The sequence below is a fragment of the Zosterops lateralis genome (genome assembly GCF_965231275.1).
Source record: "Zosterops lateralis genome assembly, chromosome: 3".
NCBI lineage: Eukaryota > Metazoa > Chordata > Aves > Passeriformes > Zosteropidae > Zosterops > Zosterops lateralis.
The window spans coordinates 57059515-57076884 of NC_139764.1; the positions used below are offsets into that span (position 1 = coordinate 57059515).

General features: G+C 36.1%; 1 protein-coding gene across 2 annotated transcripts in view; it reads left to right on the top strand.

Annotated features, from left to right (window-relative positions):
• The window catches only part of HBS1L (HBS1 like translational GTPase), a 59132-nt gene that overhangs the window by 11096 nt on the left and 30666 nt on the right, over positions 1-17370 (top strand). The window contains exon 1 of one of the 2 annotated variants that reach the window (XM_083856592.1): positions 15280-15373. The exons of the other annotated variant lie outside the window; for it this stretch is intronic. The gene's annotated coding sequence lies outside the window, so the exon portion shown is untranslated. Of the gene's footprint in view, positions 1-15279; positions 15374-17370 lie in introns of those variants that run through there. 2 annotated transcript variants of the gene reach the window in all.

Consider the following 17370-nt stretch of genomic DNA (forward strand, 5'->3'; position numbering starts at 1 on the left):
TGATTTTGCTTTCCTGTGTTTCAAATACTCCAGAAGCTTTAATTAATGTCAGTAGATATTTCTAATACATGTGAGTCTTTCAAAATTGAATAACTTTGTTTTCCCATCTAAGTATTTTTTCATTTTCTCTGTCTAGCTTCTCTTTGGTTTTGGTCTGTTTTCTCATTCCCTTGGCTGCCCTTATTTGTACAAAACTTCTTAGCATTTGTAATAATTTTAGAGCATGAACTGGACATAAAGCTAAATATAGGTCCTGTGGATACCATTGGAACAAGTAGTAGGGGGCAATGTGTAGTACTTGACGGTCAGTTTTGGCATAGTTTTCATGCAGATTAAACAACTTGAAGAAATGACTGAAGCCAAAGAGCATCAGCGTTGTAGGTTTATGATGGCTCTTACCTGTGGGATTGCTACCCTAGTAAACAACTTTGGATCTTGTTAGGTAGCTAGATTTTCATATATAATTACTTTTTCATTGGCATTTGACTGTGGTGTTAGTGGTTATGAAGGAGGAGTATATGCTGTTCAGTGCGTAAACAGTAGGGGAGGGATTTTTCCTCAGTTTGCAATCCTGAGTCTGAAGGAAGCCTTGAATTAATACAGACCTGCAGGCTGAACACTGAAGAAGGTACCTAAGTGGTGGATAAACCTGAATTCTAATTAATTTTCAGCAGGGATTTATTTTCATACCTAGACAATTTTATAGTTTTGTTTTTCTAAACAAGAAGTATTGTGTCACTGTATTTGCTTTTTAAATTAAACAGGTATTTTAATAATTTCCTTAATTATTCCTTTAATTCTTTACTGAACGAGATTTATGGTATCAAGAACAGTTTTAATTGTGTTAGAATACTGCATGACATGGTATGTGGCATTTTTCTGTAACAGCTCTGTTTGATCTTTGCACTGAAGGGTTTGTGCCTAATGAATGTTAGAATTCTAGTAAACTAAATCTGTCTGTTCTATGCTTGACACAGTGAGCTTATTTTTTTAATTTATGTATATAATCTCTCCCCTCTCATTTTGCAGCTACTGTCTGTCTTTGGTTAATATGGGTTAATTGTGTTACTTGTTCCGGAATTCACATATTAACATTATAAAATACTTGTCTGTGTTTGTGTATATACAGAAAAATATAATATTAAATTGCATAGATGTACTACTTACTACTGTATACTCCTAAGGCATTTAGGACACCAAATTTATTTTGTGCTTAATTTTTAAATGGCTGGTGACTATTTTTAATACAAAATTGACTTCTGGATGTTGCTTTATGTATGTAAATAAAATGCATATTATTCAAGGACTGAGTTAATTACACTTTCTTGTTAACTTACCTGGTAGAAATAGAGTTGAATGTTCTGTAACGTTTGTATCTGTTGTGGAAACGGATTCCAGTTCTTATCTAGGTTTGCATAGACGTTCTTTGCACAAAAGATTGCTTTGGAGAAAGTAAGGAAAAATCTATTTGGACAGTTCTCAAGATCCTGAATTTCTCATGCAGCAAGCTGCTTGAATTTCTAGAACTGTTGCACAATAGTATTTCAAAACGGTGTTTCTAAGAGACTAATTGGTGCAGGGAGGTAGTCTTTGCAGTCTTGTGTTTTGCCCTATTTCCTTACTGTGCTATTCAAAAACATTTTTCTGTAATCACCAGTTTCTAAAAATCTGCACTTTTGCAAAAAGTTAAACAGCAACAACTACAACTCCAAAACTGAGTATCTGGACAAAAGATTTATATAAAGGTAGGGTATGACTGGTCTTTTTATGAAGCATATGTAGTTTATTACAGTGCCATTATACAAGGGCAGTAGTTTACATTTATACAAGAGCTGTAGGCTAGGATTATACAAACAATCACATCTTCTTCAAAGTATTCAACTTCTCAAATTCTCAAAATGTTTTTGTATTAGGTTTGATTATGGATCAGTATTTCAAGCAAATATTTCATCACATTGTAATTCATGTAGTAAACTTCCTAAAGTGCTGAAAGAGGTGCTTCTCTGTTGTTTGGGTTATTAGGGTTTTTTTTCCCTTCGAGGTTGTTGTTGGTTGGTTTTTTTTTTTTTTTTTTTTTTTTTTTTTTTTTTTTTTTTTTTTCCGTAGAAATTGAATTGAATTTTTATGTATATCTTACATGGGGTTTTTGTTTCATTTTCTTGAAATGTAGACAGCTAATAAACTTAGATTTTATGCTCAATTTACTGCATCCAGACTTCTAATTAGATGATGAGGAAATGTCATTAGTCCAGGTTACCTATCTGCACTGGAGAACAGTGTGAGGAAATAAAAAGCCAGTGGTGATTTATTTATTTATTTAAGTGCACTCTTGTCTTCCCAAATTGCTATCTCAATGCAGTTCAGTGGGAATAGGTCTCTATTTTAGTGTCACTGTATTATGCAGCAGTTGCTTCTTTTTGTGGTCTATTCAAGTACTCAATTTCACCAAAAAAAAAGGCTAATTGCAGTTTGTGATTTTAGGTGATTTTTGAGATGAACAATCTATATGAAACTGCTCATCAGCTTCTAGCATAATCGTGGAGGTGTTCTTTATCTGGTTTGTAGATTCATTACATTGCCTGCTTAAAAATGGCCCATTAGAAACAATTGTCAATGGCTTCTGAGGTATGTCAGTAGTTTGTTGCTCAAATAATTGATTAGTATGCTTAGTATTGGTAGGATTCCTTTAGAAAATAACCCATTGCCATGTAAAATTCTGATAATAATAAGACCAGAAGGTGACTAGAACCTATAAAATGGTTGTAGTCTGTAGAGATGAAAATGGTACTTGAAAGAGAATCCTTGAACCATTTCTTAAGAATTAGATTGATGAAGGGATAGTGAAAAGTATTTTACTCTTTTTATAATGAGATTGTGGAGAATTTAGAGAAAAGTTACTCGTGAAGTATTTACTCATCATTGCTGAGGTCCCAGCTGACTGGAACCTTTGTGAGCATTGTCCCAGTTTTCAAGGTGGGCATTAAGGAGGACCCAGAAACTACAGGCCTGTCAGTCTCACTTCAGTGTCTGATAAAGTTGTGGAGGAGATTATTCTGGGAGGTATTGAAAAACATCTGAAAGACAACAGTCAGTGGTCACAGCCAGTGTGGCTTCATGAGAGGAAAGTCTGATCTGATTTTGTTTTATAGCAAGGTAACCTGCCTAGTTGACCAAGGGAATCCAGTTGGTGTAATCTTTTTGGACTTCAGAAAGCTTCTGGACAAAATGTCCAGCACACAGCTAGACAAACACATTGTGAGATGGGTAAACAGCTGGCTCATGGATCTGGCACAAGGGCTTATAGTGAGTGAGGAGACATCAGACATCTCTGGTGGGGCTCCATCCTCTGCTATGTGCTCTTCAACATCTTCATAAATAACTTGCTCATTATCTCTTCCAGTTCTATGTCCCAGATGTTGGAAAAAGTTCACAGATGATGGAAAACTGAGAGGAGCTGCTGACTCTCTTGGGGGCAGGGAGGCCCTGCAGAGAGATCTCAATAAATTGGTGGGTTGAGCAGTCACCAGCCAAGTGAAGGTCAGCAAGGGAAAGTGTCAGATTCTGCACCTGAGGTGGGACAACCCTGGGTGTACAGACAGACGGGAGAATGAGATGCTGGAGAGCAGTGTCGTAGGAAGGGACCTGGGGGTCCTGGTCCAAGGCAAGTTGAACATGAGCCAGCAGTGCCCTGGCAGCCAGGAGGGCCAACCCTGTCCTGGGGGGTATCAGGGACAGCATCACAGCTGGGCAAGGGTGGGGATTATCCTGCTCTGCTCTGAGCTGGGGTGGCCTCATCTCCAGTGCTGGGGGCAGTTCTGGGTGCCACAGTATAACAACATTAAAGGATTAGAGAGCGTGCAAAGGAGGGCCATGAGGATGGTGAAGGGCCAGGATGGGAAGCTATATGAGGAGCAGCTGAGGGCACTTGATCTGTTCTGCCTGGAGAAGGGGAGACTGACGGAAGACCTCATTACAGTTACAACTTCCTCATGAGGGGAAGAGGAGGGGCAGGCAGTGATTTCTGTCGTCACCAGTGACCGGACCCAAGGAAATGGCCTGGAGTTGTGTCAGGGGAGGTTTAAGTTGGAATAAGTAAAAGATTCTTCACCCAGAGGGTGGTTGGGCACTGGAACAGGGTCTCCAGGGAAGTGGTCGCAGCACTGAACCTGACAGAGTTCAGGAGGTGTTTGGACAATGCTCTCAGGCACATAGTGAGACTCTTGGGGATGGTGCTGTGAAGGACTAGGAGCTGGACTTGGTCCTTGTGGGTCCCTTCCAACTCAGAATCTGCTGTAATTTTGTGATTTTGTCAAAGTGTGGAGGTAATAGCTGATGAAGACGGACTTTTTTTTTATGTTTTGAGTCTTTTTATCCATAACATGGAAGAATGAAAGCTTAATGCAGATTTCTCTTTTTTGACAGTTGGCATATGTTCTTGACATGTGTATACAACATGTGTTGCATTTCTCAGGTGTCCTTTGTTCTAGTATTAGTGATATTCAGAGATTGCAATTTGAAACACAGTCTTATAGTAAGTTGTTCTCACTATAGTCAAGACAAGCAAAGATTTTTGTTTCAGGAAATATAGCTGGTATTTACAGGTTCTCTGAGAAATCTTTCTTAAAATTCAAATTTCTAAAAAGTATTTATATGAAAATGGTACTTTCAGTGAAAAAAGATCTGCATTTTCTTCATTTTAATTTCATTTCTGCATTTTTTTTTCCTAGCTAAGCTACATTTTCTTTTCTTTTTGCTTGTGTTAGTGTTACAGAACAAACAGATACTGGTGATTGAGCAAGGTTCTATTCCATTTCAGGCAACATTAACGGAATTGTTAACCACTTTACGACATTAAGATTTTTGATTTTAGTGATGCTTGAGCAAGAAGGAGGTCAGATGTCTGTAAATGTGCAGTCCTTGCAGGAAATAAAAAGCGTTGTGAACTGAGTCTGGTTGGTTTGATTTTTGTTGGGGCAGCAAGGAATCTAGAGTTGAGTTGTCTCTGTTGTGGCACTGGCTATTTTGTTTCATGGTAATTTCTCAAGAATAGCACCAAGAACAGGTCTATTTTATAAATATTTATTAAGAAACAAGCTTCACAGTAAAGAGTCATAGTTGAAAGTAAGGCACAGGAAGCTGAAAAGCCTTACTCATGACATGCCAGATAATCTAGGAATAGAGCACATGTCTCACATTTAAGTCTGGGTTTGTAGATATTGGGCTTTACTACTTTCTCTAATAGAGAAGCAGTTAATAGATGTTGATAGAGAAACAGATATTTCTTCACTGCCATGTATTTTTGGCTTATGCTTTTTTATAATTCTACATGTATTCAGGATTTTGACATAACTGTTAATACAGTGTAAGCAGTTTCAAGAAAAGCACGAATAAAATTGGCAGGTGCTTGCATTTTGTTAATATTTCTTTTAATTTTCTGATTTTTTTTTTTGCCTCTCCTGTGTATCTTCCTTAATTTTTGCTTTACGCCAGTAGCAGTTAAAAATGAAAAAAATCACATGAAGATCACCACAATGTGACTTGATATAAATAGCTTTCTTTTCACTCAGTTGAATGCAGCAAGATTTGTTTTTGGTTCAGAATGATGGGTGTCTCTCTTTCCATGGGCAAATACTTATTTGTCTTCTGTCTTTTTATGTTGCTGATGGACATTGTGATAGCAGTTACTTCCTAGTGCAAAGAGTCAGATTATTGTGCTTTAACAGATAACTTTTACCACTTCTGGTTGTGGTTAATGGACAGAGGAAGTTGGGAACCTTCAATGACAAAAAAACTCCTACCAAAACCAGACACACTGATACTTTTGGTTTTTATTTATAGGGAGAATTCCAAAGAAGAGCAAACATTCTGAAGTTTAATGGTGATGTACAATATCTTTTCATTAGCTTTGGAGTTCATTAGGTTTTACTGTCATATATCAGGTTCTGGTGCTTTGATTTTGCTCATTTGAAAATCCATTATTTATACATTGGTAGCTCAGAAGAAGTTTTTATTCCCAACTTCAGTTGGCTGTGGTAACTTTTCTGTAAGATGACAATTCTCAAATGCCTTCTATGGCGATAAGGACTTATTGTACTTACTTATACTCAGATATATTGTGCATTCAGTCTGTGACAAAGAAAATGTGTTCTTTTCTCAATGGAAATGCTTGAAATCTGACGTGCTATATCTTAAATCGTGGAAAGCAAACAAGAATTTAAGACTTCCGTGTTTTGGGTAAGAAAAATACATGCACAGACTTTGTGAAGTTGCTGGATCTTGACACAGAAGTACTGTGTGGGTTTTAGAAAGGAAGTGGCTTATTTCAGGGAAAAATGTGTCACCAGCCATGAAAAGCTTTTTAAAATCCTTTGAAATACATCTTTGAGATTTTCCTCATACATGTTGTACACCTACACTGGAAAAAGTGACACTCCAGGCTTTTTCTGAGTTTTCCTTTATGGTCCTTTAATACTAGTTTGATTTACTTTTGTTAAGACAAAGCGTAAACCAATACAAAGTCAGTCATTTCCGTAGTTGAGTGTATCGTGTGTGAAAATTGGGTGTTTTTCTTGGAAGTTAAGAGAACTTGGATGAAACTAAAAATTATTGTGTCCTTTTTGGAACTTTATGATTCCAGAAGAACCAGAGATCCTGGGGAAACCATAGCTCTACTTGTTCTTAGTGTCCTTCTATCTTAGTCCATTCAGGTCACAGTGAAGAATCAACTGTTTCTTGGTTTTCTCAGTGTCTTTAGAAGGTAAAGTGAAGAATTTACTAAATTCTCAGGTGGGATTGCGGGATTGTCAGGAAGGTACGATTGGAGTCAGATTTTTTTTTTTAAATTCTGTATTAAGGGTGAGTGAATCATTGCTCCTGTAGTGCTATCATGTATCAATTTAAAGACTGTAAATCCTGCCTGAAGTTTGCACTTGAGTACTCAAAGCGAGGCTGTTGGAAATGCTGACGTGGAATACTGACATTGGGAATGCTGCATGTTTTGCAATTGAAAACAAATGCATTTCAGCTCTAGAAACTAGTACGACATCTAAGTGTTGGAAGTGGCATATCCAATCCAAAATAGTGGGAGCAAAAGAAATAGATGAAAATACATTACCTACTGGTAAAAAGGAGCTTGAGTGCTGACTGGAAACCTGGGAAAATTCAGAAAATAAGTTAAAAAGTAAAAGCCAGGATGGAGTAAAAATGTAAGCTTTAAACACAAAATTACTTCACAATGTCTGTTCACGCTATCTTTCACTACAAGTACTGTACCATCCCTAGAAAATTTGTGACATCAATGCAAACTTAACCTCTGTACAGTCTTCTGGATGTTTTTTTGCAGTATTGTGGATGATTCAGAGTTGTTACAAAGCATATTAGTTGCATGGTCTAGTGTATTATGGCACATACATATCAAACATAACAGAAATGCCACCACTTGTGTGCCTCTAGTTACGCTTGAACTGTTTTCTTTTTGGGTGACAAGATAGGACCCATTTTTCATCATCTCAACTTCTGCATTCACAGCCTTTCAGTCTTCAGCGTGGACACTTAAAAATACGTGAAGTACCAGTTTCCTCCCTTCTGTTACACTCGTGGTGGTTGAAATGGCCATACTCATGAGTCTGCTGTCAGGAATTAATGCTTAAAATGCCGAAAACTTGAGAAACTAGTTGACTTTATTGTGGAAAATACTTGTGTCTGCAGGAGTTTAACACCATATTGTCAAAGACATGGAAGAGCTTTGACTAGTTGTTGTTTCAGTTCTTTTTGTATATTTTTACTGCCTATAGAAGCTCACTCTAAGTGGAAATTTTTTATCTAATTAATTCCAAAATATGAGTTGAAGTTATTTTGAGTACTCCTTGTTTGAGTCCCTACTGCAACTTTTTGTGGTTTTAGAATCACATTTTCCTATTTTTAATGTTTTCCTCTTCCTTATTGCTGACCCACATAAACAGGAAAATGACTAACTTTGCTTGTCCACTAGGCGAGATGGTGTAACTGTGTACACCAAGTGCTCTGCTCGAGTTGAAAAAAAGGAAAAAAAGTGCTACTCAAAGATCTTAAATAAACATTTTTCAAGGCAGAAATGTGCTTTAAATCTGATGCTTTTGATGCTATTTTTATTATAACATGTAAGCAAACAAACTATTACGAGATTGTAGATGCTATCTGTGGGCTTGCAGGTGCTACTGTAAATGTGAAGTGTAGAGAAAAATATGAAGCAATGAACTTGGGTACGTGCAAGTTCCCTTCTAAAGCCATGATAGAGATAGAAATGCACTGCTTCGGGCTGGCAAGTGAAATTTTTCTGGCATTGATCCGCATCTGATAAATCTTCCAAAGCTTGTCTAAAACTATAGGCTGTACTTTAGTATATTCAAATTTGCTTCTAAGCTCAGATACATGGCTTTTTATAAATCAGTTTGTATCTCTGAACTATTTTGGCAATGGAGAATAGAGCCTCCAGTGTTATGTTTCACATTACATCTATATGTAGGTTGTTATTTTCTAAATAGGGGTCTCTCTTTTTCAGATTATGGTATATTAGGTTTTAATTTTTTCTAGTCTTAATTAAACAAGTTCATCTTTGATAATGCTGGAAATCAAATAAGTTTGGCTGATACCAGATGAGTTAATAGGAAAATGTGGAATAAATAAATTTTCAGAGTAATAATATATATAGTAATATATGAGTGTTTTAAAGATATATGTAAGTATAGGTAAGTAATGCAGATAATGTAAAACATGCTGCAGTTAAAAAGAGAAAACATTTCTTACGCTGAAGTGTGGTGCAATTTTTATAAACTTTTCCTAAATTTTAACACAGAACAGGTAGGGTTTTTGAAGTTTAATTTTGTGTTTCTTAAATGTGTCCTGCTGTGCATGTCAAGTAACTTTTTTGCACCTTGCTTACTTCAGCTTGGCCAGTATCCGCATTCTTCCTTGCATTGGTTTCCCTGGTAAATACAGTTAGAGTTTGTTCTAGGATTTTATATCAGTTAGCCACTCAAAGGCCTACTGTCAAATGAATGACCAAATTAATGGTAGATTCTCTAAATCCTTAGCAATGTTCATTATTGCTGGTAGCATCCATAATGTATACAAAAAGTACAGCAGTGGTCCAGGAAAACTTCATGGCTTTTCAGATAGCTTAAGATCAGCCTCTAAATTTGTAGTAATAGTTGTGTGTGTACCTTTTTTTTTTTTTTTTTTTTTTTTTTTTTTTTTTTTTTTTTTTTTTTCCTGCTAATACATTGGTTTTGATACTGTGGAGGTTCTGGCCTGCAGATAAATTAAGTACCTTTCATCAGCCTGCTGCATTGATGCAGCTTAAGTTTGTTTTGCAAGTTAGATTCAGAGATCTTTAGCAGTTTCACACCTAGCATTCTAATAGAATGTTCTTTGGATTACCGGTAAGATATTTAAATAAGAAAGAATGCTAAAGTTGTTTTTTTTCTTTGTATTTTTAGTAGCCATTGCTTCCTTTTCATTTCTTCCCTGCCTCAAATGTACTGTATTTATGAACAGGACAAGATGACAGTGTAGCAAGCTAATTCTGTTTATTTTGGAAATGAGTAGCACGCCTTCCATTAGAATTAAAGGAAGCAGCAAAGCTAGATGTTGAATAAAGTCTGATGATCTTACAGTGAAGACAAACAGAATTTCAAAATAGCGAACTAGAAGAAAATTATGTGACAGTAAAGTATGACTTAGTAGTATCAAACTTCTTTATCTAAGAGTTTCTATCTCAAACTTTGAGAATGTGGTCGTCCCGTCCTGTAGATGTATTTGGTTATTGTCTTTTGTTAAAGATAGCTACTGTTGAGTAGGTTTGTGTGTATCATAATTGAACTTTCATCTGTGTAGCCTTGAGGACAAAACTGAGCTTGCACTCTTTCTTTCCAAAAGGCAGGAGTCGTTTGAATTTAGGAGGTATGTGCAAAAGAAAAAAGTGTCCTTTACAGCACAGGAATGTTTGGAGAGTCTATCAGCAGGAGATACTAGTGGTGATTTAGCTAGTTATGTCAGAAAAGCTGAGCTTTGAATGCCAGTAGTAAGATAGAATAAAATACTGGTTCACCAGCATAGTTATGAGCAGTGAAGGTCTCTTCCAGTTGTGAGCAGTACATGTAGAATAGCACAACTTCACATACCCCATTATGTTATGGACAAATTACCAAGAGCTGGTAGATACGAACATGACTGGACTTGGAGCTTCATTTCCCTTTTTTTCTCTTCTGATGTTCCACCATGAGTGGCAAATAGTATTGAGAGGGGAAGATGTTTAAAGCGGTATCTAATAAAAAATAGGGAAAGCATTCTGCTAAACGATAGCACATTGTGAAATGTCATCTCTAGTATTGCATTGCAGGTTGTGAGCATATTGTAGCATATTGATGGTGCATCTACAACCTTTGGTTTCATTATGTAAGAACACTGAAAATAAAATTAAGCTGGAACGAGGAAATCTTAAGTGTTTTCTCCCGGTTATTATGTTTTATGTATTAATATGTTTTTAAAATTGACTGCCTCTACTTAAACTGTCCCATCTACATAGAAATAATTTGTAAATCTAATATTTAAAAAATTATTTTAGACTGAATCTGATATAAGAAAAGATGTTAAACTTCACGTAGCTTTTCTGAAATGTCTATGAAAGAATTGTGATCCTGCAGTTATTTTTTTTTTTTCTACCCCCCCCACTTAATATGTTGATGTAGAGTAATAATGCAAAATTGAACCAATAGCATGAATCGTCATCCCTTAATCTGAAATCTTGGAACAGTTAAGGTGAGGAAGAGTTGGTTGATCAATATTAGGTCTTATTTGGAGAAAAAAATGCAAAGGAGAAGCAGCAGCTTGCTAATTACTTTTCTTGGTTCTCTTAAGTGTTTTTGCTTCATTATTTTACATTTAATCCTAATACAAGAAGCACTGTCAATGGGTGTAAGTTCACTCAGCATGTTTTCTTTGAACAGATTGTGTGAAATGTTTAGCTTGACTTAATTTACATGTGCAAAGATCAATGTATTTTTAATTCCTTTTGTTTCTGATTTGTTGTTTCTTAACATTTATTCTTTCTGAATGGTATAAATTTGAACATTTAACATTTTTATCTTTAAAGTAATTATTCAAGTAGTTTTTAAATGTATGCATTTAACTGCTAAAAATTCAATTTTTAAAAATAAAATTCACTTAATCTATTATTAAACTTTTTACAACTTTATACATCTTCAGTAGCTGCTTAAGTTTTGGATTAAGAGATTAGTTGGTATAGCAAAAGAGGTAGAATTTTCAAGTTACTGTATCTTTGAGCTGTTCTGTTTTGTAAAACTGTAAATACCGTCTCTCCTGCTCTATCATATTTGGTTACACCTCTGGTAATTAGGGGCCTATCAGTTCCTAGGTCTGGGAGTTCTGTATTGGCACCTGTCACCTGTGAGAGGTACCTTTTCCATCATTCATGTATATTATTAGTTCATGTGAGCTATTTAGAGTAGTAGTTAGATATTTACCTTATGTAAATTCTTTGTGTGCACTACTACAAATACCTGCTCTGAAAAAACTTCCCTTATCTTGGGGGCACACGGGCAGGCCCTGTTCTGCTCGATTGCTTTAAAAAGCGAGAGCAAGTATTAGGTATATCATCTTAGTTCCTATTTCACTTCTTATTCTTGGGTTCACTGAGCTAGTGGCCTTGCATAGAACACAACTGTTTCTGAAGGTGAGCTTGTTAGAATACCAGTCTTGTGTTTTACTGGTTTTATCCTCACTGGAGCCTGCCTTCCAGCATCATTACTTCCATCCTGGTTAATGCTGTCAGCTTTTTTCCTTGTCAGTTTCCTCTGTTTATTAAAATTGTTCCTGATCAAGAAACCCAAACACTAAACAGTGTGACAGTTTGGAAAATGACTGTGTCTAATTTATTTGGTCAAAATATTACCTTTTAATGATTTTTATTTTGGGATTTAAAATAGCACACTTGTTTTCACTGTATTAGAGAGAGGGGTTTTGTTGGCAGTGATTTTTTTGTTGTTGTTCTTGCATCTAATTATAGTTTTCAATATAAAAAGTATATATATACAGTTTCGGTATAGAGAACTGTAATACTCTTTGGTACATTTTTTATATTATGACTGTTTAGAGTATTATTTATGTTTCAGAAAAAAAAAAGTTCTGGAACTTTATTGATCTTTGCTCCTTAGTATGTCTTTCTTCTGTAGCGGTTTTCTTTCTTAGTGAAAGCAGCACAAGTGAATTGCCCTGAAGTAATTCTTCTGGAGATCAAATCTCCACTATGGCTGTGGACTATGGAATTCAAGAGGCATTTAAGTATTTGCAGCAAAAATGCAAATTAAGTTTGCTTTGAGTTCTGTACATGAAGAAATACTGAACACAAATATGGTTTGAACTGAGGCTCACACCTAAAGCTGGTTAGTAGTTATAGTGAAATGCATTTTGGTGGGAAGGTTGTTTCTTGCCTAAGTAGAAGAAGAAAGCCTCCCAAAATATCAAGAGTCTGAACATTGACTTGTGCTGTGATTGGTGTAATCTGATTCCCATCTCACCCTGTTTCTGTCAGTTAAAGTCTCTGTATTTAGTTTTTGTCAGATCCTGGAGAAGTACCCTAATTACTGGCTTGGGAAGATGTCTCCATCTGTGTTGAGTAGGAGGTAGTGGGCATTGCAAGGATGATCAAGAATTCAGTTTCATCAAACCAAAGCAAAGCCCCTTGAAATACAAACTGTTCCACATAAGGTACTCCCATCTTTTCAGTGCCATTTCTGGTGGCAATCCTATACCTCCACTCCTACTGTTTTTACCTTTAATGAAATTCTGGTAAATACTGTCTCTTCCTTTATCTTCATTATAGGTAAAGCTTTCAAAATGGGAGTATTTGGCTGACTCTTTGTAAAATATATAAGTAGAGTATGGCTATTCTTTGTCTTTTTAAGGGAAAAACCCCACAAACTGAAAAAGGGACATCTCTGAGGATTTGTTTGATTACCATAACCTCGCAATCAAAAATGCAAAAATCAATGTCAGTCAGCGAGTTTTTTTTAATTAAATGTATTTGTAATTCAATTTACAGTAAGGGATGAGTGTTTGTGTATACACAGTATTATGAATAATTGCTGTACTGCTGGACCTTGATTTTTTTTTTTTTTCTTTTAACCTATGTTAACCTGTGTTAACCTAAGCCTGTTAACACTTGCTTCTTTAAAATCACATCTTACATAAGCTCCTGAATTGCTTTTTTCAGTAACTGATAAATTTTGAATATGTGATTAGTCTTTTGGCCTTCTGAAGTTACCAGTCTTCTGCTCTGAAATGTGCCTCATGCTGTCTGCATTGCCATCCCTGAAGTAGTGGAGAGGATATAGTGTGATTGTAATGTCACCAGCAGAGTGAGAGGGTTGAGAATTCAGAGAATCTAAATTTAAATAAGGCTAGTCTTTAGCTAAACTTCAGCTAGTCCTACCCAGAAGTTCTTACCACACAAATTTTTTGCAATTTTCTGGAACTTAAAAATGCTAAAAATATTTGCAGCTTTAATAGTCATGTCGGGCTAGTAAATACATTTTCTTCTGCGACTTTGAAAGGCTACCTCATTAAGTTTCTGGAGAAAATTTGCAGAATGGTTGTGGAAGAGTTAAACAAATGTGAAATGATTTTACTCTTTAAATGCTGTTTTTCATGTTCACTGTTCTTAAACTTCTGTTTCATACTGAAGTAGTTTTAGTGCATAAATAGAAGTTGTGGATCAGGAAAGCTTTCTTTTTGTAAAATGCCTTGCACTCCTTCAATACAATCAACAGGAATGTACTTGCATAAATAATGTCAACATGTAAAGGGTATGATGTTGTTTCTGAATTATCTGGATGATGTGCAGGTAAATAGCACCATCCTCTGGCATTATAACATTGGTTATGTATTAAACCTGAAATTGCTATTTGTTATTTTTGGAAATTCAATATAATTGTAATAGAATGTACATATTGTACTTTCAGTTTTACATACTCATTTTGGGCTAAGGTTTAACAGAAATTCTGGTTATTTGCATGGACTCTGTGTTCTGTTCAATTAAGTGACTGGCTAAAGGGGATATCTTTTTAGGGTTATCCTGCCCATAGTGCTGACTCTGCTCTTTACATGACCATTTATGGTAGGAAGTTGCACTTCAGAAATACCAGACTGAGCTTTTTCTAAATCTCAGTGAAAGACAATTCACAGTCATTTAAGAAAAATTCGTTGAGTTAGAAATCACCACCAACGACTTATGGTTGTGTATCTGGGGGAGAGTAAACGTGCTGTTACAGAACAACTGCGATTGTCTAATAAATTATTTTTACAGGAGATCGTAGCTTCAGTTACGGATTGAGAATGGGTATTGTTGGCATTGCTAGAGTGCAGAGCAATACACCTCCCACAAATCAGGTTTCAGTAGTTACAGGATGAGTTGTGCTGAGTTACGGTCATGTGAAGGACTGAATTTTAGCCCATTGAACTATAATCATGTAGGTATGAGAAGTATCACAGGGACATCCCTTTGAAAAACTTGGTGGATGAGAAAGTTGCTGTTTTGATTGTTGAGTTCCTGTTGGCCCTTTACACATTTTATGTATCGGAAACATCAAAAGGAGACAGCTGATGTTTGGGTACTCTCAGAAAGAAAACTCTCACCACCCCCCAGTCCACCTTTCTGTACAAAAGATCTTTGTTCTTTTACAGGGGGGGTGTTGGCTTAGTGAAACTGGAAATCTTAAGTTAAGAGTTTTGCTATAGCGTCAGTGCCTGTCTTTCCCCTAACAGATTAACCATGAATGCAAACCAGACTAATTATCCGTGTTTTTTCAACAAAAAATACATAGATACATGTACCGATGGTCTACATATAGAACTGTGCATTTCTTTGCTGCCATGGATTGCTTAAACACAATTTAATAAAAATTGGAATGTTATGTTAAGCATCCAAATATAGAGACTTACAAATTTAAGTTGTGAAAATGATGAAAACTCCCAGTCGTAATAGACATGAGTAAATTCTTTTATATAAAAATACACACTGTTCTCTGAGTTGTGTTTCTGTGGCAACATTAGATATTCCAAATGAAGTGTACGCCATTTGATGTAATGATTGCCATAAGGAGTCACTGGGAAAAATAGTTATAATAGGTAACATTAATTTTGTACTGCTTGCAGGCTTAACCATGTGTAATTTAAATAAGTCCTGATGGCCAGAAAATTCTCACAGGAAGATGTTTGTTTCAGGTGAGAAGAGCAAGAGAATACAGCTGTAACTGACTGCTGGATTCTGTATCATTTGGCTTCATTCAGGGAGGTAGTATTGATGGCAAGAGACATGGTGAGACTCCAGAAATTTTGGCTATGTTTCAGACAGGAAAGAAAATGTGTCGTTGCCTTGTTATAACACATTCCACTCCATCCACTTAAACCTGATCTAACATCTGTATCCTTCTAATCCTCTAACTGATTCAGTTGTGTTCAGTTTTTTTTGTTGAATTCATCTTTGTGGTCTAAACACAGTATTTATTTCCTCATGTCGTTCTAGATCTTTTATTGCAGTTCCATTTTTTCTGCATCATGATTTCAAACTCCTTATCTAGCCATTCTCAGTTTCCTACTTATTTTTCCAGTCATTGGCCATTATTATTTTACATGGTTGCTCTTTTCCAGACGTAGCTTGCATTTGCTTTCAGTTCTGCTCATTTTCTGCTTCCTTTGTTCATTTTAGCTCTGCATGTAGCTTGTCATTGAGTATGTGGCCTCTTACTTTCTCCTTCTCCTTATACACAGTTTTTCCTCAAGTCAGGTTATTCACTTTTTTTTTTCATGGTCACTCTATCTCTCATTTCATCTTCTCTGCCTGACTGGTTTTCATTTTTCTAGTCTTTGTTTGTCCTTGATAATCTGTATGTCTTGTTGCTTGCCCATTCTCACTATATGGTTTTCTTCTCTTGCCTTCCAGTTTTGTTTATTTTTATGATTTATGCAGCACAAATTTATGCCTCCAGTTTATTGATGTGATAGGAAACTATGGAGACCACAGGAGAGGTAGAATTTGAGTTTAGGTGACACAGTCGTGTCCAGCCTGGGCAAAAACAGCAGCAGCTACATACTGAATGTTGATGAAGTGTTTCAGGGATTTAGTTTTTAAAACTTAAGCCGTAAGAGCATGTGCAAACTGTTTGCTAAGGCAAAATCAATTGGGTTTTCAAATGTGGAAAGATCACTTGAGGAATTTAGTTTATGCAAATAGTATGTTCCTTAGGTGCCATTTTTAAAAATCTTCTGTTGTATCTTTTATCTTCCAGTTTGTTTGTTCTCCCTGTTTGGAAGTAAAAATAAAAAAAAAAAAAAAAAGGACAGCTCCAGGCAGGAGCTTCACTTGAACAAATTAATTTTTGGACTAGAGATGTCAACTTGCTGAAAGCTGCAAACACTGAAAGTTAAGCCAGAGAGGTGAGGAGTGCCAGCTGGCTGTAGCAGGCTGCCAGCACTTCTGACTGCAGCTGCTGCACATCCAGTTGTTGCAGCTGCATGTAATGAAGCAAACCGTTTCTGGAACTTCAGTCTTGGGGTAGCAAGTTGAGCTCTTTGTGTGTTGTGGATCCCAGAAAACTGGCCCATGATGGAAAGACTCAGGAATGTCACCACTCAAGAACCCGCTGTAATCTCTCTTCTTTCTTGCTGTATCACACCTTAAGAACAAACAAAAAAAAATCTTGTAGTTAGGTGTAAGTGAACATTTTTATTTTCAGCATTTTTCAGTGAAAATGCTACTCCCAGTTTCATGAAAAAAAAAAAGATATTCACCATCTGAAACTTTACAGAGAACGTAATAGTTATAACAGCGAGACCAAGTTACCTGGAAAGCCCCTGACTGTGGTTTCTATTAGGAAATAACCTTTCTTTTAAAAAGAAAAAGTTCAATGTTCCTGTTTGGAGAATTGTTTTCAGTAATATCTTTAGAGAATTGTTTTCAATAATATCTTTAGAATGGCTGTTTCATCACTGGATGGTGACTTAGCAAGTTGTCTTTTCTATTATTTTGGACTGTTGCATTATTTTTGGAAGTGTAGTGGATGTTCAGTAGCATCCACTTGTATTTTGTGGTTCACAGTAGCGTAATGTCATACGGTTTTCTAAAACTGGGTATTTTGAACCGGTTTAATGTAAATACTGAAGTTTGCATATGGGAGGAATTCTGTAAGTTGAAGTTCTCACGCATGCAGACTTTGTCACTGCTGTTGCATCAAAAGACACATTTAATTGAGGGGCTATAGGGATGATGCACAGCAAATTATATGCAGGGAGAATCTTTTAACGGTTAGGAAACTG